The sequence below is a fragment of the Pleurodeles waltl genome, chromosome 2_1 (genome assembly GCF_031143425.1).
Source record: "Pleurodeles waltl isolate 20211129_DDA chromosome 2_1, aPleWal1.hap1.20221129, whole genome shotgun sequence".
NCBI lineage: Eukaryota > Metazoa > Chordata > Amphibia > Caudata > Salamandridae > Pleurodeles > Pleurodeles waltl.
In genome coordinates, this window is record NC_090438.1 from 162,145,254 (window position 1) to 162,171,191 (window position 25,938).

Below are 25,938 nucleotides of genomic sequence, written 5' to 3' on the forward strand. Positions count from 1 at the left end.
ATACCACCTCTTTTGGAAAGTCCACCCGGCATAAGATTCCAAGGAGGGCATTTGCCACTGCAGGGTCTGTAGTGGTCCTTAGAGTTATAGCCACTGGATACCGGGTGGCATGGTCCACCACCACCAGTATGAATTGGTTTCCAGAGGCAGTGGGCGGGTCTAGGGGGCCAACAATATTTACCCCAACTCTTTCAAAAGGGAACTCCAACCACTGGTAGTGGAATTAGGGGGGCCTTTGGGGTGCCACCTGTCCTGCCTCTGGCTTGGCAGGTGACACAGGAGCGACAAAACTCCTTTGTATCTTCAAGCATGTTGGGGTCAATGAAAGTGTAGGACAAGTCTGTCACAATTCTTGCTTTGCCCCATGTGACCTGCCAGGGGTATATCGTGCAAGTTTCAACAAAAAGTCTCTATACAGAAGAGGTACTACCAACCTCCTAGTGGTAACCTGGTTTGGGTTCCCTTGCTTCAGAGTATAAGAGGTTGTCTTCTCAATACAGCTTGTGGGTGCCACTGACACACCCTGCTTCCTGATGAACAGCTTGCTGTCATACCCCTTCCAGTATGGGACAGCTGGGCTGTGCCCTACTGAACTCCTCCCTGGCAGGCCCCCCCATGCACCTTCAAGTTCAGCTTTATCAGCTTTCGACTTCAGGTGTAGGTTCGACCAACGGAGTGGATTCCTCCTCCTCAAAGGGGGAATCCTCACTGGAAGGTGTGGTAGGGGTAACTTTTTGTCCTTTCTACCCTTGGCTTTGGGAGCCTCTTGGGTTACTGGTCCAGGCTCCAAGATTCCTTTTTCTTTTTGCTTCTTGGCCTAAGCCCTGGTCAAAGCAAAAATGTGTCCTGGGATGTCCAGCATTGCTACATGGGCCTCCAACTCCACTTCAGCCCAAGCTGAAGTCTCCAAGTCTGGACACTACAATCTTCTTTGGGCCCCCTCCCTGAACTTAATTCTGTACTGTTCAGTGGTAAAACCAAACCTGTCTGACGGATGGCAGCAGCCTGGGCTGCCTGGAAAACTTCAGAAGGCTGGCAGGAGCAATGCTGGGGGTCCTCTAAGGCCCCCCCTCCCCCCCTCGCATGTAATCATACTTCCAATACCCATAACAGTATTGGGGTATGACTCCGATATGTTTGATAACAAGCATGCCTAGGTTCGGAGTTACCATTATGTAGCTTCACATAGGTAGTGACCTATGTCCAGTACACGCGTAAAATGGTGTTCCCTCACTCTCAAGGTACATAAAAATGGAGCTGAGTTCATGGGAGCACCTCTGCTTGTGCAGGGGTTCCCACACACACAGGCACTTGCACCCTGCCCTCTGGGCTAGGGGGGCCTACCATAGGAGTGACTTAGTGGCCTGGTGTAGTGACCCGTAGTGAAAAGGGTGCATGCACCCTTTCACGCAGGCTGCAATGGCAGGCCGACAGACACTTTGCATGGGCTCCCAATGGGTGAAAATACATGCTGCAGCCCACGGGGAACCCCTGGTACCCTAATGCCCTGGGTACCATATACTAGGGACCCATATAATGGGGCACCAGTACGGCAAATGTGGGGTGTATGTGGTCCAAGCAACCAAACGTAAAGGTAGAGAGCACAGTCACTGTGGTCCTGGTTAGCAGGATCCCAGTGAACACAGTCAAAACATACTGTCAACAGGCAAATAGTGGGGGTAACCATTCCAGAAAGAGGGCACTTTCCTACATGAAGAGATGTCCGGGTGGTGCAGGTAGGCAATGTCCACCCTCTTGGAGGTGAAGTTCAGGCAGGGCGGTGAAAGGAGGAGTTTGGCTGTGGAGTCCAGGGTATGCAGGAGATCCTAGGAGTTGCCCACGAGCTGTTCCACATCAGTTGCAGGATTGCAGGAGGGTCAGTGGCCCGCAACACCAACAAGCCTTGGAAAATGCAAATAGTTGTTGCAAGGACAATTATAGGTTTTGAAAACCAACAAGGTCCTGTGACTTGACCCCTGAAAGAGTCAGGGCAGGCCTTCAGCAGGGAGGAAAGCCAGCCGTAAGAGCCTCCACGAGTGACCCACTGGCAGCAGGCACAGGGAGTCATAGGGAGGCCTCAGCCACACAACAAAACACAAGTCCCATGTTGCAGGAGCTGCAGAATGGAAGCTGATCTTCGAGTTACAGAATGCTGGAGGCTGGGGCTTCTTGGAGCCTGAAGATCTCCTGAAGGAATAGCCAACAAGCATTGGTAAGAGCAACAGTTGTGGTGCAAAGGGGTTCCGTTCCAGTGGCTGCAGCAAAGTCCCACCATCTCCCTATTTGGTCAAAATACCATTTGGACCCAGAGAGGACACAGAACCACCACCTGTGAGTACAGCCATTTAGATTGCCTGTGGGACAGCAGGCTCCACCAGCCAGTCGTCGTCGTTGTCTTGAGGTGCCGACGAATGCAGGGGAGTGACTTCTTCACTCCAAGAGAGATTCCTTCTTGCTTCTTGGTGCAAAGAATAGTCCTTGTGTGACCTGGAGGACGCACTGACACGGATGTTGCTGATTTTTTGCAGGAGCCAGAGAAACAATGTTGCAGTGGGAGCCCTCCAACCAGATAGTCTTATTTTGCTTCTAAAAGCAGACAAGCCTCAGTTATGGAGGCCAGGAGAAGATGTCTTGCAGAGTTCCTTGTAGAGTCTTGCTCGACGAATCTGAGGATCCACCCTCAGGGGAGCCCTTAGGTAACCCTATAAAGGGGGTTGGTCACTCTGTAGTGACCCACTTGTCAGAGGGTGTCAAGAAAGTCATCTACTTGGCCTAACCACTCAGATGATCCCAGGGGCCTCTGCACATCTTATTTGCAAGATGGCAGAATCATGTGGCCCCCTGAAGATGCTCTGGGAACCACCCCTGGGGAGGTGATGGACAGAGGAGTGGTCACTCCCTTTACCTCTGTGTGGTTTCCTGCCAGAGCAGGGACCGGGGGTCTCTGGACTGGTGCAAATTGTACTATGCAAGTAAGGCAACAAATGTGCCCTTCAAAGCAAGACGGTGGTGTGAAGAGGCTACCCCTTCCCAGCATTGTAACACACATTTCCAAGGGAGAGGGTGTTGCATTCCCTCTCCCACATGAATTTTTTTTTCTGCATTTCCCTGCTTGAGCTGGTTAAGCAGCAGGAGGGCAGAAACCTGTCTTGGGGGCTGCAGCAGCATGGGCCGTCTGCAAACCCTGGAAGACTGATAGGAGCAATACTGGTGGGTACTCAAAGAAGACCCTTAGAGTACATGGAATCATGCCACCAATGCTCCACCAAGACAAGCAGTCTAAACTGGTAGCCTGTTCATGTGCTTACTGAGGGGTACCTTATGGTGGCACAATTTGTGCTGCAGCCCTTAGGGACCCTCTTTAGTATCCCAAGCCCTATGTACTTATTACTAGGGTTTTACAGAGGGTGCTAAGGGTTTTTCCAATTGGGGAAACAACTGTGCAGTTTTGAGGAAAGAGCTCTGGCACTGGGGACCTGGTTAGCAGGAACCCTGTGCCCTATGTTGAAATTACATTGACATTTTAGAATTCTGAAACTGCACTGTCGATTTCTGCAAGTTAAAAGAATGTATGCTTAAAAACGTATCTACCTTATAAAAAGAAATCTTGGGTTTAACGGATATATAAAAAGAAGTGTTATTTTTCTAAATTGGTCTCCGATGTATTCTTTGGGTGTGTCATTTATTGCTTCTGTGAGTACAACACGTACTTAGCACTACTTTCTGATAAGCCTAACTCCTTCCCCACACGACTACAAAATAGAGCATTAGTCCTATCTACTTTTGCCTTTGCAAACCAATCAGCCATCCACTGGACTCCGCATGGTGTACTTCTTTTTAGTGCACCATATAGAGAGCCTGATGTCAACAAAGCATTTACACGTACAAAAACAATTGAAGAAATAACCAAGCTTGAAGTAATCCATCACCAATTTATAACAATAGAAAGTTTTTTTTTTTTTTTTAAACAAATTTAGGGACATCTAAACAACAAAAATACATCGCAATTTTTCAATTAAACATGAACGAGCATTGGGAAAATCAACAAATTTGATAAACGTTTTGGAGAAAACTTTTCAGAATGGCTTGTGGTTAGAGTTGCTTTGGGTGACTAATGTAGGAAGCAGGCTCTGTATACACTAAACCTAAGTAAAGTAAGGTATAGTGTGCAGAGTGTCCAGGGGTTACCCAGAGGTTTTACAGAGGCTAAATGTACAAGTTACTTACCTCCAGTAACAAAATATCTGGTAGAGAAATATTCTAGTTGCAGATTCCTTACCTTAGAATTTTCCCCCAGGCGTCAGACTGGAACGAGAGTTTTTCCTTGAGCAATACCCTTGTGCATCGGTAGGTGGCGTCGGTCAACTCCACAGGCGTTGTGATGACGTCGGGAGTAGTACATAGACGCCACCCTCGCGCAGTGACGTCAGTTTCTTTTTACTAGTTTCCACACCTGCGCGCAGAGCCGCCGAGAACACAGACTGGTGCGCCAGAGATGAGGACCTGAAAGGGGGAATCCCTGTCCCTAGAAATCAGTTCAGAAGCAGGGAAGATGGGTGGGTGGTGAGAAATCTTCAACTAGAATATGTCTCTACCAAATATTTTGTTACCGAAGTTAAGTAACTTTTACATCTGATAAATACTTCTAGTTGCAGATTCCTTACCTTAGAATAGATACCCGAGCAATGCCATCCTCAGTGGTGGGCTGCGAACCAAGATCATACTGGAAAGTCCTGCAGGACCGAACGACCAAAACAGCTATTTTGACAGACCTGACTATCCAGGCAGTAATGCTTAGCACACGTGTGCAGGGATGCCCATGTAGCTGCCTGGCAGATATCCAGGACAGGAACTCCACATGCTAACGCAGTGGAAGCAGAAGTTGCTCTGGTGGAATGAGCACGCAAGCCATCAGGAGGTTGCTTCTTGGCCAAAGCGTAGCACATTTTGATGCAAAGAAGCAAATATTAAGAGAGTACGCTTTTGCACCGCTTTCCCTTTTTTTCGCACCCACATAGCCAATCGAAGAGTTGATCATCCACCCGGAAATCTTTAGTACGATTGTGGTAGAACGCGAACGCTCTTTTTGGGTCCAGATGGAGTCTCTCCTCCTCAGGGAAGGATGTGGGGGGGGGGGGCGTAGAAGGTAGGCAAAGTGATGGACTGGCCTACATGAAATGGTGTAACCACCTTAGGAAGGAAGCTCTTGTGCGTAACACTACTTTGTCAGGATGTACAGACAAGTATGGACGTTTTGAGGAAAGGGCCTGAAGCTCACTCACCCTGTGAGCAGAGGTGACAGGGACCGGAAAGAGAGTTTTGTAGGTGAGGAGCCGCAAGGGACAATTATGCATCAAATAAGTACAAGATTAAGGTACCACTGAGGCATGATAAATGGTGTGGGAGGAAATAAATGGGTGAGCCCGTTTAAGAAGCTACTCACAATAGGAGATTTAAAGAGTGAGGGCTGATCAGGTAGCCTAAGAAAGGCGGAACTGGCAGATAAATACCCTTTAAGGGGGCCCAAAGCAGACCCCTGCTGGGCTAAAGAAAGAATGAACAGAAGAACCTCAAACAGAGGGTCAGAAAGGGGATCAACAGATTTGTTGGTGCACCATGCCACAAATGTATTCCAACGACTGGCATATACAGTTTTAGTCAATGGACGCCTGGCTGCCAAGATAACATTTCAGACTTCGGGTGGAAGGGTAAAAGCCATCAACTGTTGCCGCTCAATCTCCTCTAATGAAGGCGGAGGTTGGACCGGTTCGGGTGAAGAACCGTCCCCTGTTGCTGCGACAGAAGATCCACCCGAAGAGGCAGTCTGAGTGGAGGATTGATGGACATGCTTAATAGCTCTGGATACCACACTCTTCGAGCCCAGTCCAGAGCCACCAAGATGACTTGGGCCCAGTCGTTTTTTATTTTCTTGAGAACTCTGGGCAGAAGAGGGATAGGCGGGAAGGTGTAAAGGAGGCCGGAGCTCCACTCGAGACGAAAAGAGTCTCCGAGCGATTGCCGCCTTGGTAACTCCAACGTGCAAAACAGCTGACATTGCGCGTTCTCTGCAGCGGCAAACAGATCTAACCAAGGCTCTCCCCACCGCTGAAAGATCTTGCGCCACCTCCAGATGGAGACGCCATTCGAGATCGGCTGTGCATCAACGGCTGAGTTTGTCTGCTCTGGTGTTGAGGGATCCCGCCAGATGTTGAACTATCAGGGTAAAACCCGGATGTTCCAGCCATGCCCAGAGGCATAGTGCCTCCTGACAAAGGGTCCAGGACCCTACTCTGCCCTGTTTGTTGGAGTACCACATGGCGGTAGTATTGTCCGTAAACACCTGCACTACTTTCCCTTTGAGCGAGGGAAGAAATGCTTTCAACGTAAGCCTGAGGGCCCGGAGCTTCAGCTAATTTATATTGAGTCCGGACTCCGCCGGAGACCAGAGGCCTCTGGTCTCCATCTCACCCATGTAGCTACCCCAACCCAGAAGTGACGCATATGTCACTATAGAGAGATCTGGTTGGGGAAGAGAGAGAGGGATCTGCTGTGGACCCAATTTGGAATCGAAAGCCACCACTGCACGTCTTTCTCAGTTCCCTCTGAAATCTGGACCAGGTTGGATAGATTCCCCTGATGATGTGCCCACTGGAACTTCAGGTCCCACTGCAGAGCCTGCATTTGCCATCTGGCATGGGTTACTAGCAGGATGCATGAGGCCATGAGGCCCAGCAGCCTCAGTCAATCTCACCAAAACCCACGACCAAGGCCGAAAGATCGGAATCACAGCATGAATGTCGGACTCGTTTGTTGGCAGGATAAGCCCGATACTGCACTGTGTCCAGAACTGCCCCAATAAAAGGGAGTGACAGAGGGAGTCAGGTGTGACTTCGGCACGTTGATAGTGAACCCCAGCTTTTGTAGGAGATTCACGGTAGTCTGAAGGTGGGAGAAGACTTTCTGGGGCAAGTCCGCTTTCAACAGCCAGTCGTCGAGGTAGGATAAGACAGACACCTAACCTGCGCAGATGAGCTGCAACCACCGCCATCACTTTTGTGAATACCAGAGGGACGCTGGTAAGGCCGAAGGGGAGCATGGTAAAGTGCTTGTGACCTACCACGAATCGTAGGTAACGTTTGTGGGCCGGCAGGAAGGGGATGTGGAAATAAGTATCCTTCAAGTCCAACGCTACCATCCAGTCTCCTGGGTTTAAGGCAGACAGAACCGGAGCCAGGGTGAGGATTTTGAATTTCTCCTTCTTGAGGAAGTAGTTCAGGTCCTGAAGGTCTAGGATAGGATGTAGGCCCTTGTCCTCCTTTGGTATCAGAAAGTAGCGGGAATAACAACCACAACCTACTTCTGGCGCTGGGACCTTTTCTATAGCTCCCTTGGCCAAGAGAGACAAGAATTCCCGGCGGAGAAGTGCCAAATGATCCTCCGGAAGGTGATTGAAGGATGGTGGAATGTGTGGCGGAGCAGATTCAAAAGGGAGGGAGTAGCCCTTTTGAACGATCTGCAAAACCCACCCATCCGTGGTGATGTGTTCCCAGTGGGGCAGGTGATGGTGAATTCTGCCACCAACTTGGTGGGAGTGAAGGAACGGACTAGTAGGGTTTGGAGGCTGCAGCAGGGGCACAGTTGGACTAGACAGACCTCTGGTTCCCTGTTCCACGGCCACGTGGGATTCCGTATCCTTGGCCACGAATAGGCTGGCCAGCGTCCATGGCACAGTGGCTGTGTGGAGGATGCGACACGGCGACTCTTCCGAGGAAAGACCAAGGGACCGGAGCCGTAGCCCAGGAATCCTTGAATCTCTCCAAGGACGAGTCTGCTTTGTCCCCGAAGAGACGGATGCCATCAAAGGGCATGTCCATGAGTGACTGTTGCACATCACAGAGAAACCAGAAGTGCGTAACCAGGCGTGGAGCCGTAAGGCCCCTGTCATTGCAACCGATCTGCCCAGAGAGTCAGTTGTGTCCAGCCCACAACGAATTGTGAACTTTGCTGCGTCTTTCCCATTGTTCACTGCTTGGGAGACAATAGCACAGGCCTCCTCCAGTATCTTCAGCAGGACTTGTGCAACCGTATCACACAAGGAGTGGGTAGAACGGCCCAAAAGGCATGCGGTGTTCACAGACCGTGGTGCTAGACTGGAGGAAGAAAAGAACTTCTTGCCAAATTGTTTCAGCCTTTTGGATTCCCTATCCGGGGGTGCGGAAGGGAACGTGCCTGAAGAAGAGGAAGCCTGGATAACAAGACTCTCAGGCGTAGGGTGTTGGGACAGGAATTTAGGGTCGTTCGGAGCGGGCTGATGGCGGCGTGCGATAGTCCTATTCACAGGAGCCCCTGTGTTGGGTTTGGACCATGTACCCAAAAGGACATCTGTGAGGGCTTCTTTAAATGGTAAAAGGGGTTCTGAAGTAGAAGCCCCAGGCTGAAGCACCTCCGTCAGGAGATTAGACCTGACCTCTACAGTAGGAAGCTCAAGGTCGAGGACCTCAGTTGCCCTACTGACCACCATACAATAAGTTGCTCCCTCTGCCGCAGCCATGGTAGGAATAGACAGCGTGCTGGAGTCAGGCGAAGTATCCAGACCACTGGCTTGGCCAAATTCCTGTGCCCAGATGTAGGAAGTTGGCTATGTATGTACTATTTCAAAGTAAGAAATAGTGTGCACAGAGTCCAAGGGTTCCCCTTAGAGGTAAGATAGTGGCAAAAAGAGATAATTCTAATGCTCTATTTTGTGGTAGTGTGGTCGAGCAGTAGGCTTATCAGAGGGTAGTGTTAAGCATTTGTTGTAGACACACAGGCAATAAATGAGGAACACAACTCCAGGCCAATAGGTTTTTATATTGAAAAATATATTTTCTTAGTTTATTTTAAGAACCACAGGTTCAAGATTTACAAGTAATACTTCAAATGAAAGGTATTTCACTTAGATACTCTAGGAACTTTGAATAATCACAATAGCATGTACAGTCTTTGTAAAAATGGCAATAAGCTATTTTAAAAGTGGACAGTGCATAAATCAACAGTTCCTGGGGGAGGTAAGTAAAGGTTAAGTTTGCAGGTAAGTGTAAAACACTTCCAAGTCTCAAAGTTGGGTCCAAGGTAGCCCACCGTTGGGGGTTCAAGGCAACCCTAAAGTTACCACACCAGCAGCTCAGGGCCGGTCAGGTGCAGAGGTCAAAGAGGTGCCCAAAACACACAGGCTTCAATGGAGAACAGGGGTGCCCCGTTTCCAGTCTGCAAGCAGGTAAGTACCCGTGACTTCGGAGGGCAGACCAGGGGTGTTTTCTAGGGCACCGGGGGGGACACAAGCAGGCACAGAAAGTACACCTTCAGCGGCACAGGGGCGGCCGGGTGCAGAGTGCAAACAGGCATCGGGTTTGCAATAGGATTCAATGGGAGACCCAGGGGTCTCTTCAGCGATGCAGGCAAAGGGGGGGAGCGGGCTTATCTGGGTAGCCACCACCTGGGCTAGTAAGAGGACCGCCTGGGGGTCGCTCATGCACTGGAGTTCAGATCCTTCAGGTCCTGGGGGCTGCGGGTGCAGTGTGTTTTCCCAGGTGTCAGGTTCTTTGAAGAAGGCAGTCGCGGTCAGGGGGAGCTTCTGGATTCCCTCTGCAGGCGTCGCTGTGGGGGCTCAGGGGGGTCAACTCTGGCTACTCACGGGCTCGCAGTCGCCGGGGAGTCCTCCCTGTAGAGTTAGTTTTCCGCAGGTCGGGCCCGGGGCATCTGGTGCAGAGTGGAAAGTCTCACGCTTCCTGCGGGAAACGTGTGGTCTTTAAAAGCTGCTTCTTTGTTGCAAAGTTGCAGTCTTTGTGGAACAGGGCCGCTGTCCTCTGGAGTTTCATGGTCCTTTTAGATGCAGGGTAGTCCTCTGAGGATTCAGAGGTCGCTGGTCCCTGGGGGACGCGTCGCTATTGCAGTTTTTCTTGAAGTGGGGAGACAGGTCGGTAAGGCTGGGGCCAAAGCAGTTGGTGTCTCAGCCTTCTCTGCAGGGCTTCAGGTCAGTAGTCCTTCTTCGTCTTCAGGTTGTAGGAATCTAGTTTCCTAGGTTCTGGGGGCCCCTAAATACTGAATTTAGGGGGGTGTTTAGGTCTGGGAGGGCAGTAGCCAATGGCTACTGTCCTTGAGGCTGGACGCATACCAAGCCTTAGATGATGCAAGTGCCCCAGTACTCAGGGTATTGGTCCAGGGGGGCTCCTAGAGGGCCTAGAGTCTTGCAACTCTGCAGCGAGACAAGTCTGTCCTCCTAGAGTAACTAAGACCTCCTCCAGAAGTGTTGTTCCCGATGGTTAACAACAAGGTGATGCAGGCAGATGCTGTTGGTTTCTGCAGATGCAGAGGGGTGGCTCCTCCACCCCAAGGGAGATTATCACTGTAGGAAGCTGGCTCTCTATACAGTGCACTAAAATGAAGTTCACTGCACAGAGAGTTCAGTGGATCCCAATTTGGTACTGGGGAGGCAAAAGTAGATAGGACTAATGCTCTATTGTGTGGTTGTGTGGGCGAGCAGTTAGGCTTACCAGAGGGTAGAGCTAAGCAATTGTTGTACTCAGAGGCAATAAATGAGAGACACAAAGAATAAATCATAGACCCAATAAAAAAAAATAACACTTCTTTTTATATATGTTTCAAACCCAAGAGCTTCGTAATCAGGTAAGTAGACTTAAGCATAAATGCTTTGCAGTATCAAAAATAGACACAAGGCTATTTTCAGAGTTCTCTCAATGTTATCCTATGGAGGAAACCAATGTTCAGCAAACACAGGGTTAACGGTTTAAGTCAACCTCTGGGAGTTATGGTAAGTACTAGGCACTGATCAGAACCACACAGTAAGTTACCCCCTAACCTTCTGCCTTTGCTGATGCTAAGTTATGACTTGAAAGTGTGCTGGGACCCTGCTAACCAGACCCCAGCACCAGTGTTCTTTCCATAAACTGTACCTTTGTCTCCACAATTGGCACAACCCTGGCACTCAGATAAGTCCCTTGTAACTGGTGCCCCGGGTACCAAGGGCTCTCATGCCAGGGAAGGTCTCTAAGGGCTGCAGCATGTCTTATGCCACCCTGCGGACCCCTCACTCAGCACATGCTCACTGCCTTACAGTTTGTGTGTGCTGGTGGGGATAAAATGACTAAGTCGATATGGCAGTCCCCTCAGAGTACCATGTCAACCTTACACTGCCTGTGACATAGGTAAGTCACCCCTCTAGCAGGCCTTACAGCCCTAAGGCAGGGTGCACTATACCACAGGTGAGGGCACATGTGCATGAGCACTATGCCCCTACAGTGTCTAAGCAAAACCTTAGACATTGTGAGTGCAGGGTAGCCATAAGAGTATATAGTCTGGGAGTTTGTCAAACACGAACTCCACAGTTCCATAATGGCTACATTTAAAACTGGGAAGTTTGCCTTAAACCCCCAACGGTGGGCTACCTTGGACTCAACTTTGAACCCTGTAAGTGTTGTACTTACCTGTGAAAGTAACAAATACTTACCTCCCCCAGGAACTGTTGATTTTTGCAATAGCTTATTGCCATTTTTGCCAAAACTGTACATGCTATTGTGGTGATGGATAAGTTACTTACCTGTAAATCCTAGTTCTCTTCCAGGGGTATCCTCATCAAAGTCATAAACATTGAATATTCCCGCTCTTGTGCGGGGACCCCGGAGCACATATAAAATACACACATATTATACATGTGTAAAACAGCAATGCAGGCTATAATGTTAAACAGGCTAAAATGCTTTATTTCTATGAAGTTTTTTTTTTTTTTTAATATTATAAAATTACAATAGAGAATAAATATCTACCCAAAGTCCCCAAAACTGGGCTTAGGGAAGTAAGCAACAGTAAACTCTAGAGAAAAAGAGAAAAAACTACATTGAAAAACAATGGAGCATTCTTAGCCAATGGGCTGCATGCAGGTTCCCCAGGAGAACCATAAATACTTTGGCACCGTGCCTTTAAGACCCTGAGCACCTCCAGTATCCCACCATGCCTCAGGGGTGAAGGAAAGGTGACAGTTGGTTCACAGTTAGGTCAGTACTTTTTTACGGTGACAATCTGTGTAACTGATTCGAAAGACAGTCTGTCCTGCACTTCTAGGAGACGTGAGTCCGGGGAGGAGGGTGGGTTGTTTATGACTTTGATGAGGATAACCCTGGAAGAGAACTAGGATTTACAGGTAAGTAACTTATCCTTCTCTTCCAGGGGATCCTCATCAATAGTCAAACATTGAATAGATTAGCAAGCCCATCCCTAAACTCTGCGGACTGTCTAATAGAAGTGCAGGAATAGATACATATTATGCAAATAAATTTCTCAGAGAGGCCTGCCCCACTTGGGCATCCGCTCTTGCATCTGAGTCCAAACAGTAATGTCTAGTAAACGTATGTACAGACTTCCATGTAGCAGCCTTACAAATCTCAGATAGAGGAACATTGTTAAGGAGGGCAGCAGTAGCCGCTTTTCCCCTTGTGGAATGCGCTTTAGGGCTAGCTAGTAATTGTTTATTAGACAGCTGGTAAGTATTAACAATACAAGAAACTATCCATCTTGATATAGTTTGTTTAGATGCTGCCTCTCCTGTCCTCAAATGACCATAATTTACAAACATTCGGTTGGAATGTCTAATCGATTTTGTTTTATCCAAATAAAATTTCAGCACTCTTTTCAAGTCTAAGGAGTGCAATGCTTTCTCTGCCGGAGTCTCCGGATTGGGAAAGAAAGTCGGTAAAGATATAGACTGATTGATATGGAATTCTGACACCACTTTCGGAAGGAAAGATGGGTGAGTTCGCTGAACCACTCTATTGAAACCGTGTACGGTTCTTTGGAAGACAAAGCCTGAATTTCGCTGACCCTCCTCGCCGAAGTAATGGCCACCAAAAAAGCCGTCTTCCACGTAAGGTGTTGTAAAGAGGCCTTGTGTATAGGTTCAAAAGGAGGGCCCATAAGTTTTGACAATACTATGTTCAGTTCCCATGGAGGAGATGGTCTCCGAATGGGCGGAAAAACTTTTTTCAAACCTTCTAAGAAATCCTCGACTACAGGTTTCGTAAAGAAGGATTCCTGAGAAGGTGACTTACGATAGGCTATAATGGCAGACAAATGTACCTTAATAGATGATACCTGCAGACCGGACTTTGCCAGATGAAGTAAATAGGACAGTATGACATCCTCCTGAGCCCGTATGGGATTCTGGCCTTGTTGACAGCACCATATGTAGAATATTTTCCACTTAAAAGCGTAAAAACGCCGCGTGGAAGGTAGTTTGGACTCTTTCAAGATGTTCATACACTCCTGTGAGAGCCCTAGGTGCCCATACTGCAGGAATTCAGGAGCCATGCTGTTAAGCTCAGAGAGGGTATGTTGGGATGTAGAATCCTGCCCTCCATTCTGCTCAGAAGATCCGGTCTGCACGGCAGCCTCCTGTGAGGTTTTTCGGATAGGTTGAGGAGATCTGTGTACCAGAATTGACGGGCCCATTGTGGCGCTATGAGAATCATTCTGGTTCTGGATCTGTAAAGCTTGTTGATCACTGCTGGTATGAGGGGAATCGGTGGAAAGGCGTAGAGAAATATCCCTGACCAGTCGATCAACAGGGCATTCTCTCGAGATCCTGGTTGGTAGAACCTGGATGCGAAGTCTGGGCATTTCTTGTTTACTTCGTCTGCGAAGAGATCCAATTGAGGTCCACCCCATTGAGCGAAGATGTATTCGACGACTTCACTGTGTAGGACCCAATCGTGTGCGTCCTCTAGGTGTCTGCTCAGGAAATCTGCTTCCACGTTTTGTTGCCCTGGCAGGTGAACCGCTGTAAGTGACATTCCTCTGGCCAGGAGCCAATGCCATATCGTTTGGGACTCTCGAGATAGGGGTAGGGATCTCGTTACCCCGTTTGTTCAAATAATACATCGTGGTTGTATTGTCCGTTTGTATTAGGAGAGTTTTCCCCTGAATTAATGGTGTGAAAGACTTGAGAGCCAGATGGACCGCTCTGAGTTCCAGCAGATTGATGTGGTACTGCTTTTCCTTGTCTGACCACAGGCCCTGAGCTTGAAGGGGACCCAGATGAGCCCCCCCATCCCTGAAGAGACGCATCCGTTACGAGAGTGTCGGATGGAACTACCTGGTGAAATGGAGCACCTACTGACAGGTGAGGTCTGTGCATCCACCATTTCAATGACTGAAGTGCTGCTGCCGGTAGTCGCACTCTGTCCTCCCAGCGACCTGTCCTTTGGCTCCAGTTGCTCTCCAATGCCTCTTGGAGGGGCCTCATGTGCAGTCTGGCATTTGGGACAATGAAAATGCATGATGCCATGGAGCCCAGCAGCTATGTCACCTGACGTGCCGTAGGTGCGTTGGCTTTCAACAGGTCCTGACACTTCCTGTCTATTGAGGATAGTCGTTCCTCAGAAGGACACACTCTTTGGAGTTCTGTGTTTATTATAGCTCCCAGGTAGTGAAGGTTCTGTGTTGGAATCAAGGTTGACTTTTGGCAATTGACCTGAAGACCTAGAGACTCGCAAACCCTGAGCACAATGTCCCGATGGCTTCTCGCCTGCTCCGGAGAAGAAGCCTTCAGTAACCAGTCGTCTAAGTATGGGTAGATGAATATCTTTTGTTTTCGAAGATGTGCCGCTACCACCGCCATACATTTCGAGAAGACGCGTGGGGCAGATTTCAGGCCAAATGGTAGAACTCTGAACTGATAGTGCTGACACACTACTTGGAAGTGCAAGAATTTCCGATGCTTGGGAGCTATTGGGATGTGAAAATATGCATCCTGACGGTCGATGGAGCACATCCAGTCTCCCTGATGTAGCTGAGGGAAAATCTGGTGAAGCGCTAGCATCCTGAACTTCTGTTTTCTTATGTATTTGTTCAGCAGCCGTAAGTCCAGAATTGGTCTGAAAACGCCCTCTCGGCCCTTTTTCGCCACCAGAAAATAACGGGAGTAAACCCCCTTTCCTCTGTGCGCAGGTGGAACCCTTTCTATGGAGTTCTTTTGTAAGAGGGCGAGAGCCTCTCTGCGCAGCAGGCTGAGATGAGATGGATTGCATTTGGCTGGTGGCAAGTGTGGTGGAGGCTGTTTGAAAAGAAGAGAATACAAAAAAGGTGAAGTCCCACTTTAAAAGTTCTTGATTTTATTGTTGTGCAAACATTATAGTCCCAGTTGTACAATCAGTCACTGGTTAATAAGACAGAATATAAGGTCCAAAGTCCAAATATCTTAACCAAGGAAAAGAAGGAGGATCAGCCAACACGTGTTTCGCCCCCTCTGGCTGTATATTGGCCGGGGCTTTCTCAAGGCTGAAAACAAACAGAAATAACAAATTGCAGTTCAGAGTTATTCATATGAAAAGGTGAGATGTCATTAAGACACCATCAAAAGAGTGAACAAAAAGAGAAAATCCCATGCAAAAATCATTAAGAGTGTGCTCAGTCCAGATGTGAAATAGTTAGAACCAAGTGTTAGATAAAAAGAAATGATACGTAAGTGCAGATGGTGACTGAAGTCAGACCCTGATGTATTTAAAAGTCCAAGAAAACAAGGAGCAACCAGTGGCATTACAAGCGTGTTCCCAACTTAAGATAATGGTAGAAAGAGTGGTGGGATGTAGGACAAACAGTCCGCAAATAGCTTCCAAAGTCCCAAAAACAAATAAGTATAAGTTGTCAGTTATCCCCTAGGTGAGCTTGTGCTCAAGAATGAAAAATATAAGTGCTCGGGTGCAAACAAAACAAAACAAACATACCACGCGCAATAAAGCAGACATGTATTGATTACAGACTGAAATAGTCCTTTTCTGTAAGACAACAATAGTCTGTCTGTTGAAACATTCATGATTTAGCAAAAGTGTATTTTACAATTTGTGTTCGACTACTATAACAGCCGATAGTCCAAAAATAAGGAATACATACAACATTATTAGAAACCAGTTACACAAAATTAAATTCATTTTTTTATAAAATGTAAAGTGGAAACACCATATGACTTAGAATACAAAGATAGCATAACACTATTGGAGATAGAAAACTTGTGTGTGGAACTAAAACAAGGGAGAAAAAAGAGAAGCGAAGTGCTATATGGTGGTTCATTGAATGTAACATGCTGGACAAAAGCAATAGTGCATGGTGATTAATGTCGATCAAAAACCCATAAGTTTACAGGGCACAATCACATTATGTATATGTCGTAGTTCGAGTACGGCAATATGGCAGTCACAATATTAAGAACTTGGGTCCACCTATCATAGGTAACAGAGTTACGGTATTTAAGAAGGGCCAGCGTTCGCTTTAAAAGACATTATTAAGCTGAATCCCTTACCTCAAAGCTGCAAAGTCAAAATGCCGTGCAAATACGGCCGAAAAGCAAGGTGAAACACGGGGAACGGGACGGGCGCGTCCGCGTCTATGGTCGCGTTTAAAAACCTGTGTCAGAAGGAATGGAGTAGGCAGAAAAGAAGGACTCACATGTTACGCGCTGGGCAGCGCCATTTTGGTAGAGAATAGGACATAGATAGCTGTCATCTTTACATAGATATATGAATATAGAGGGTTCCGTCTTATCGGAGCCTGATTTGGCTGGATCTTATATGATGTGTAAACATTCAGAAAATGTAACAGTAATCCATAAAAGATGAGAGACTGCAATAATTGCCACAAATAAGAAAAATGCTAGTAGTAAGTCAAGAAATTACATTTACATTAAACAGACTAAACTTAGATTTTTACAAGAGGTCAAAAATTAGATTTGTTATGGAGCTTGAAGGACAATGTAATTACAGATGCTGGAGAAGCGGAAACAACACTAGATTACAAATTCTTTATGTTAACCAGAAATGCCATTCATGGTCTTTATTGGTTAATCATGTTAATTGAAGCCATTTTCAGATTGGTTTCCCATTTTTGTAAGTGTTCCTGAGACGTAGTATCCATGGGTGGAAAAATCAGAATACGAAGGCCTCGTGGTATGCGATCATTTTCTAAGTATTTTTTCAGTGAAGCTATTTCCCACCACTTTGATGTTTCCTTCTTCAACGATTTTTCCAAAGCCAGAAATGTGCTTTTGGCCGACAGTAAGTTAGGAGAGGAGAGGTGGGAGGTGCTCACCCCTGTAGTATTGAAAACTTGTTGTAACTTGTGGTCGCGTTGTTCGCGTCTATTGATATGAGAGGACATCTTTGCAAGAGATTTAAGGCTTTTTCAACGCAAGTCTTCCACTACTTTTCTTCCACCCAAACCTGAAGGCTTTTACACCTGCAGTAAATGCTCTATATGCAAACTAGGCCTGTCCAAATCTACAGCAGTAAGTATTAACAACTGCACCCATCGGATCACCGATTTCATCAACTGTTCCAGTACCTCTGTTATATATGCCATTTGGTGCCCCTGTAATCTCACTTACATTGGCAGTACGATTCGGCCTTTAAAAATTCGAATACAGGAACACTTTCGGAATATACACAAGTCTGATACCCAAGCGCCGATGGTGGAACATTTTAACAAGTGTCACCAACACCAACGTACTTTTACCTTTTGTGGGCTAAGACGTATCATACCCTCCCCTAGAGGAGGCAACACACCATTGCGACTACGCCAAGAAGAGAGTCGCCTAATAATTAAATATGATACTGTTAACAATGGGCTCAATAAAGACCATGAATGGCATTTCTGGTTAACATAAAGAATTTGTAATCTAGTGTCGTTTCCGCTTCTCCAGCATCTGTAATTACATTGTCCTTCAAGCTCCATAACAAATCTAATTTTTGACCTCTTGTAAAAATCTAAGTTTAGTCTGTTTAATGTAAATGTAATTTCTTGACTTACTACTAGCATTTTTCTTATTTGTGGCAATTATTGCAGTCTCTCATCTTTTATGGATTACTGTTACATTTTCTGAATGTTTACACATCATATAAGATCCAGCCAAATCAGGCTCCGATAAGACGGAACCCTCTATATTCATATATCTATGTAAAGATGACAGCTATCTATGTCCTATTCTCTACCAAAATGGCGCTGCCCAGCGCGTAACATGTGAGTCCTTCTTTTCTGTCTACTCCATTCCTTCTGACAAGGGTTTTTAAACGCGACCCTAGACGCGGACGCGCCCGTCCCGTTCCCCGTGTTTCACCTTGCTTTTCGGCCGTATTTGCACGGCATTTTGACTTTGCAGCTTTGAAGTAAGGGATTCAGCTTAATAACGTCTTTTAAAGCGAACGCTGGCCCTTCTTAAATACCGTAACTCTGTTACCTATGATAGGTGGACCCAAGTTCTTAATATTGTGACTGCCATATTGCCGTACTCGAACTACGACATATACATAATGTGATTGTGCCCTGTAAACTTACGGGTTTTTGATCGACATTAATCACCATGCACTATTGCTTTTGTCCAGCATGTTACATTCAATGAACCACCATATAGCACTTCGCTTCTCTTTTTAATCCCTTGTTTTAGTTCCACACACGAGTTTTCTATCTCCAATAGTGTTATGCTATCTTTGTATTCTAAGTCATATGGTGTTTCCACTTTACATTTTATAAAAAAATGAATTTAATTTTGTGTAACTGGTTTCTAATAATGTTGTATGTATTCCTTATTTTTGGACTATCGGCTGTTATAGTAGTCGAACACAAATTGTAAAATACACTTTTGCTAAATCATGAGTGTTTCAACAGATAGACTATTGTTGTCTTACAGAAAAGGACTATTTCAGTCTGTAATCAATACATGTCTGCTTTATTGCGCGTGGTATGTTTGTTTTGTTTTGTTTGCACCCGAGCACTTATATTTTTCATTCTTGAGCACAAGCTCACCTAGGGGATAACAGACAACTTATACTTATTTGTTTTTGGGACTTTGGAAGCTATTTGCGGACTGTTTGTCCTACATCCCACCACACTTTCTACCATTATCTTAAGTTGGGAACACGCTTGTAATGCCACTGGTTGCTCCTTGTTTTCTTGGACTTTTAAATACATCAGGGTCTGACTTCAGTCACCATCTGCACTTACGTATCATTTCTTTTTATCTAACACTTGGTTCTAACTATTTCACATCTGGACTGAGCACACTCTTAATGATTTTTGCATGGGATTTTCTCTTTTTGTTCACTCTTTTGATGGTGTCTTAATGACATCTCACCTTTTCATATGAATAACTCTGAACTGCAATTTGTTATTTCTGTTTGTTTTCAGCCTTGAGAAAGCCCCGGCCAATATACAGCCAGAGGGGGCAAAACACGTGTTGGCTGATCCTCCTTCTTTTCCTTGGTTAAGATATTTGGACTTTGGACCTTATATTCTGTCTTATTAACCAGTGACTGATTGTACAACTGGGACTATAATGTTTGCACAACAATAAAATCAAGAACTTTTAAAGTGGGACTTCACCTTTTTTGTATACTGTTTTGCCTTAGAGGACGTGGGTCCCTGTCCTCTGGTTAAGTCCCCTATTCCATAAAATAGGCATCCACACAGGACACTAGCAGTTCTAGGGCCCTTCCGTTTTTGGAGTTGCTGTTTTGAAAAGAAGAGAGTAGCCATTTTCGACAATATTGAGCACCCATTTGTCTCTTGTGATAGAGTGCCACTCGTGAAGATAACCTGCAATACTTCCCCCCCACCGGAGTGGTGTACAGTGTCGAGGGAAGCGAGAGCTCATTGTTTGGCCGGCGCTTTTGGTGTGGACTGCTGAGGTCTACTTGACCCTAGCTCCCTTGTGTTCCTTCGCTGAAAGAGAGGGCGTCCCTGCCGTTGTTGTGGCCTCTGGGACCAGTGAGGGGTTTGAACCCTCTGCTGGAAAGGGCGCCTGTCATGAGGCCTATACCTTCTCCTGAAATCTTTCTTCCTTTCCAGGCCTACAGCCCTCATGGTGTCCACCTCGGTCTTCATGCGGGCCATTTCCTCGTCTGCATGGGTACCGAACAGCGAGTTCCCGGCGAATGGGAGATTCAGGATGCGCTGTTGTGCTTCTTGTTTTAACCCAGTCAGTCTCAGCCAGGAAGACCTTCTTGCACAGATTCCATGTGCATACCCATGTGCAGCTAGATCCGCCCCATCTGCCGCCGCGCTGATAACCTGGTTGGATACCAGGCATCCCTCCTGCAGGATCTCTTGAAAATCTTGTCTGTCTTCTCTGGGCAATTTCTCTGTGAATCTATTGAGGGAGTTCCACAGAGAACGGTCATACCTGCCCAGGAGTGCAGAAGTACTGGAGACTTTCATTGCCGAAGCCGCCGTACCGCACATCTTTCTCCCCAGAGAGTCTAGATGTCTGCTCTCTTTATCCGGGGGGACCGTGGAGGATGATGCCACCGAGTGGGTTTTTTGGGCTGCGGCCAATATTACAGAGTCTGGTGGCGGATCCTTTCTTAGGAACAAAGGGTCCTGTTCGGGAGCCTTATATTTTTTCAGAATCCTAGCCGGGGCAGATTTGAGCATAGCTGGGGCCAGAAAAGTGTCCATGGTTGGCTGCAACAAACCAGGCACTAGAGGCAGTAGCTTTTTTGACGCTGATCTATGCTGCAGAGTCTCAAAGATGACTGACGAGGAGGTAGATGGCTCTGGAACCTCTATGTTTAATTTCTGCGCTCCCCTTAACAGCACCTCGTTAAACGTGGTAATGTCATCCACCGGTGAGACCAGGTGGAGAATCTGTTAGGATGGGGGAGTAACGCCCGACAGATGATCCTGACGACGACCAAGAGGGTGATCTTTGTGAACGAGACCTGGATCGCCGCTGAGAACGAGACCTGCTGCGAGACGCTGTAGCAGAGCGCCCAGGCCTCGCGGTCGGTTGACGAGGAACAGAACGAGCCCGTCCTGCCCTTGCTGTCGGTGATGGCGTTCTTGGAAGGGAGGCAGTAGGCAAGTACATTCGCGAATACTGCGAATCCGGGGAGGCCGCTGGTCTGTTAAGGCTCTCTAGCCATCTTGGAGATAGGTTGATGGGCGAAACATGCCCAGATGATGCCGCTCTTGAACGAGATGAGTCGCTCGGTATGGAGATCACGGGAGATGGTGCGGCCTTGTCTGCTGGCGAAAGGCGATGTTCTACTCCCTGCGGGACAGGTAAAACCTGTGCCGACGTCGACGGCTGTGTCGACGTCGAAGGGTGCCCCATCGGTTGCTCTTGCCTCGACGTAGAGTGCCTCGACGTCGAACGGCGATCTTTGGACCTCAAACTACTCGCCGCTGTGTGCCTCGACGTAGAGCGGTGGGAGGTCGACGGCGGAGATCTGCCCCTGCGATGGTGTTCCCTCAACGCCGTATCCTTCGACGTCGGGTCTTTCGCCGTCGACGGCGATCTATGCCGGTGAGACGGTGGCAGCGACGACGTCGACGGGGAACAAACAGGTACTTTCCTACCTGCTGACGTCGACCTAGCCATTCTCTTTGAGAATGGCCTGCTGGTTGCCTGGGAAGAGAGGAGGACGATGTTTTCTGCCTCTCATGAAGCCCATGTAGCCTGATCTTCTCTCTGTCCTTCAGAGTCCTCTTTGACATATTCTTGCAGTGCTTGCAAGTGTCAGGGCAGTGACTCTGAGGCAGGCACACAATACAAAGAGTGTGGGTCTGACTGGGCCTTCTTCCCACAAGAAGGGCATTTGCCAAAAAGTGAAGGCTTTTTTCTGTCAGGAAAAAACTGCCAAACACAGACAAAGACGTTATCTGTCGAATGAAACAGGAAAAAACGCTTTTTAAAGGATTTTTCTGAGAAAAAGCTCAGAAAAACAGAGCTCAATGCTCCAGGATCCTCTCAGAAGAAGCCGGAAAAAAGAACTGACCTAACTGTGAACCAACTGTCACCTTTCCTTCACCCCTGAGGCATGGTGGGATACTGGAGGTGCTCAGGGTCTAAAAGGCACGATGCCAAAGTTTTTATGGTTCTCCTGTGTTAACCTGCATGCAGCCTATTGGTTAAGAATGCTCCATTGTTTTTCAATGTCGTTTTTTCTCTTTTTCTCTAGAGTTTACTGCTGCTTACTTCCCTAAGCCCAGTTTTGGGGGCTTGGGTAGATATTTATTCTCTATTGTAATTTTATAATATAAAAAAATAAAAACTTCATAGAAATAAAGCATTTTAGCCTGTTTAACATTATAGCCTGCATTGCTGTTTTACACATGTATAATGTGTGTATTTTATATATGCTCCGGGGTCCCCGCACAAGGGCGGGAATATTCAATGTTTATGACTATTGATGAGGATCCCCTGGAAGAGAATCAAAGTTCCTAAGATACCTGAGTGAAATACCTTTCATTTAAAGTATTGTTTGTAAATCTTGAACCTATAGTTCTTAAAATAAACTAAGAAAATATATTTTTCTAAATAAAAACTTATTGGCCTGGAATTGTCTGTGTGTGTGTGTTCCCCATTTATTGCATGTGTGTGTACAACAAATGCTTAACACTACCCTCTGATACGCCTACTGCTCGACCACACTACCATAAAACAGAGCATTAGAATTATCTCTTTTTGCCACTATCTTACCTCTAGGGGGAACCCTTGGACTCTGTGCATGCTATTTCTTACTTTGAAATAGTACATACAGAGCCAACTTCCTACAGAGAGGGAGGTAACACCCTCTCCCTTTGGAAATAGGTGTGACTGGCTTGGGAGGGGTAGCCTCCCCAAGCCACTAGTTTGTTTTGAAGGGCACATTTGGTGGCCTCCATGCATAAACCAGTCCACACCGCTTCAGGGACTGCCAGTCCCTGCTCCGGCGCGAAACTGGACAATGGAAAGGGGAGTGACCACTCCCCTGTCCATCACCACCCCTGGATGGCGCCCAGAGCTTTTCCAGAGGGTCCCTGGGTTCTGCCATATTGTTTTGAATGTTGGCAGGGAACTGTGGGAGCATCTGAGTGGCCAGTTCAGTAGGTGATGTCAGAGGCACCTCCTGATAGGTGCTTACCTGGTTAGGTGACCAATCCCCCTTTCAGGGCTATTTAGGGTCTCTCTCTTGGGTGGGTCCTCAGATTCGTCTTCCAAGACTCCAGCAGGAGTCCTCTGCACACTGGACCCTCCAGCAAAAGACAACACTGCAATCAACAAAGAAGACTCTTCTGTAACTTTGTTTCCACAACCCCTGCCAGCTTTGCAACATTTTCCCAGCCGAGCATCTTCAGAAGACAGCAACTCTTCAGCCTGCACAAGAAGGAGGAATCTCCCTTGAGTGGGATCACTCCCCTGCAACCGCAGGCACCTACAGCAAGCGACGACCGGCTATGTGGATCTCCCCCCCCCCCCATCTTGAGCTGAGTGGATCCAGTCCTCTTGGTCCTCTCTGCCAGCTGTTCAACTTTGGTGGCGGTAAGCCTTTGCTTTCCCACGCAGCACAGTACAGTCCCGTGCAGCATTTCTCTTGCAGCTGCCAAGGATTGTTTGCATTTCCTCCAAGGAATCTTCAGGTTACATGCAGCTTCAGCCCCCAGCACTCCTTCCTGCAAAGCACAGCCTCCTGCGTGGTTCTACGGTGGTGTGGGATCCTCCTTTGTAGTGCTGCATGGCTCCTTCTGCGACTCATGTGTCCCCGTCCTGTGGTTGCTGCCTCTGCTCTTGTGGACTTTGCTACACTGAGGGTCCCCTGTGACTCTCCCTCCTGGGCCTTGCTCGTCCCAGTTTCCACTAACCGTGAGTATGCCTTTGCCAAGGCTTGCTGGTGGAATTCCTGCACCAACACCAGACTATAATCTTCCTTCAAGCGTGGGACATCTGCATCCATAAGGAACTCTTCTCCGGCTCCAAAGCTGTAATGCTAACCTGTTCTTCACCACTGTCGACCAACTCCTTGAACTTCAGCTGGGTGGGTAGTAGCACCTGCTATTCCTGGACTCTACTGTGACTCTTGGACTTGGTCCCCTCTCTCCACAGGTATTCTTTCTTCAGGAATCCACCGCTGGTTTTCTTGTAGTCTTCTCTGGGTGTCTACTTTTCTTCTTTTTTCCTCCTTTTGGGTGGTTTGGGGAAAATCCAGTGATTTACTCCTGCTTTCCTGGTCGCTGGAGGGGTACTGTGTTACTAAACTCTGTGGTGTTCTAGTACTCCCAGCTCCCCTCTACACATTTTACTTACCTAGGTTGGGCTCCTGTGTTCGGATTCCATTTTTTTAGTATATGGTTTGTGCTCCCCCTAGGGTCACTATTGGTTATTGCTATTTGCACTGTTACCTAACCTTTTCTATGCCTATTTCTGATTCCTAGTGTATATATTTTGTGTATTACTTACCTCCTATTGGAGGGTTGCCGTTCCAGTATTATTGTGTTATTGTGTTCCAAAAATAAAGTACCTTTATTTTTGTACAACAGAGTGTATTATTTCATGTATGTATGTGTTGTGTGACTACAGGTGTATTGCATGAGCCTTGTAGGTCTCCTAAATAGTCCTTGTCTGCTCATCCACTGCTAACTCTAGACAGCCTGGCTTCTAGACACTACCTACACTTCATTAAAAGGGAATACCTGGACCTGGTGTAAGTACCTTGGGTACCCAACACACACCAGGCCAGCTTCCTACAATTAGGCATTGGCATCAATGCACTGAGGGCCAGTGGGGACCATGTCACTGGAGTTGAGAATGGAAATCAGAGGCAGCCCCCATTATGGGCTCTGAGGGACCTGCTTGTGCTGATGGTGAGCCCACAGGCAGTAATCTAGATGGGGGAACGTCTCAGCTCCGTAAGGCCCACATGTGCGCCAAAAGGAGTCTGCAAGTATCCGAAGAGTCAGATCAACACCTCACTCAACTCTTCGATCTGCTAAGGGGTAGTAGGCAGCCTGAGAAACTCGGTTGTGGCAGAATGAGGTGCAGGATCAGCTTTGAAGTAGAATGAGAGTTAAAGTTAAGGTACCACCTCCGTGCCTTCTCAGAGGAGTGTGAGCAGCGTTAAGGGGCTGATTCCCACGTAGATTTCTTGGACTTCTTTTATGATTTGAATTGAGAGGAGGACTGAGACCTGGAATTACTCCGTCGACTTCTGGATCTCGAATGAGACCAAACCTTTGACTTCGACCGGTCTCAACTGCTGATGCTCGTGGTTTTGTGTGGACTTTCAGTTCATCGACGCGAAGTCACTGCTGGCCTTAGTCATGACTCAACCTCAGGCACCACAGGCAAATTTGGTGAGGATCTGTCAGAGATTTGTTTGCGATAGTCCTTATAAGGCTTAAAGCTTGTTTTATGAAGTGACATGTCCCTGGCACACTGTAAAACGATGTTTTGATTGAGTTGAGGATCTCAAAGAGATTAGAGGGAACTCAGAATCTGCATGTGGTTGCAACAAAGAAACAGAAAAACAAACTGACACTAGTGTGCAAGAGTGATGCCTATGAAGGCTGACCATGTAATTTCTGGAGTGGAATAGCATCAGCTGGAAGCTGCACAGCACCATCTACCAGAACGCACAGGGTACTGCTGAAAGGTATCCAGATCTGACACCTGGAGAATATTTAAATGGTGAGTAATCTGTTTCAAGAAGACTATCAGAAACATTAGAAGGTTTCTAAATTTAGGATGCCTGGTATAATGTCAAACTATGAAAACTATACGGGAAGTACAACGGATTATAAATAGAATGTTTATGAATGTAAAAGCGAAATAAAAGTGAAATAAATGTTCTGATTCAGAAAAGTGTTGCTAAAAACGCCCTCTAAGAACCAAGTGGCATTCCTTATTAAACCTTTAACAGTATCAGAACTGGCACCAATTAAATATCTCAAAAATCTTGTGGAGGAAGAGGGTATACAATTAATTATGCACCTTATCAGCAAGCACTTCAGCTATATTAAGACACAAATACTAAACAAGCAATGTCAATCTATGATGCAAAATGACAAAAACCACAATGCAAAAGTAGCATAATGAATATATTTTTGGAAGCATAATCATAAAACATTATGTTTGCCTTTCAGATA

General features: G+C 47.0%; 1 protein-coding gene across 4 annotated transcripts in view; it reads right to left on the reverse strand.

Moving 5' to 3' along the window:
• Window positions 1–25,938, reverse strand: part of STAG2 (STAG2 cohesin complex component) — a 987,179-nt gene that overhangs the window by 208,986 nt on the left and 752,255 nt on the right. The gene's annotated exons all lie outside the window — the stretch shown is intronic.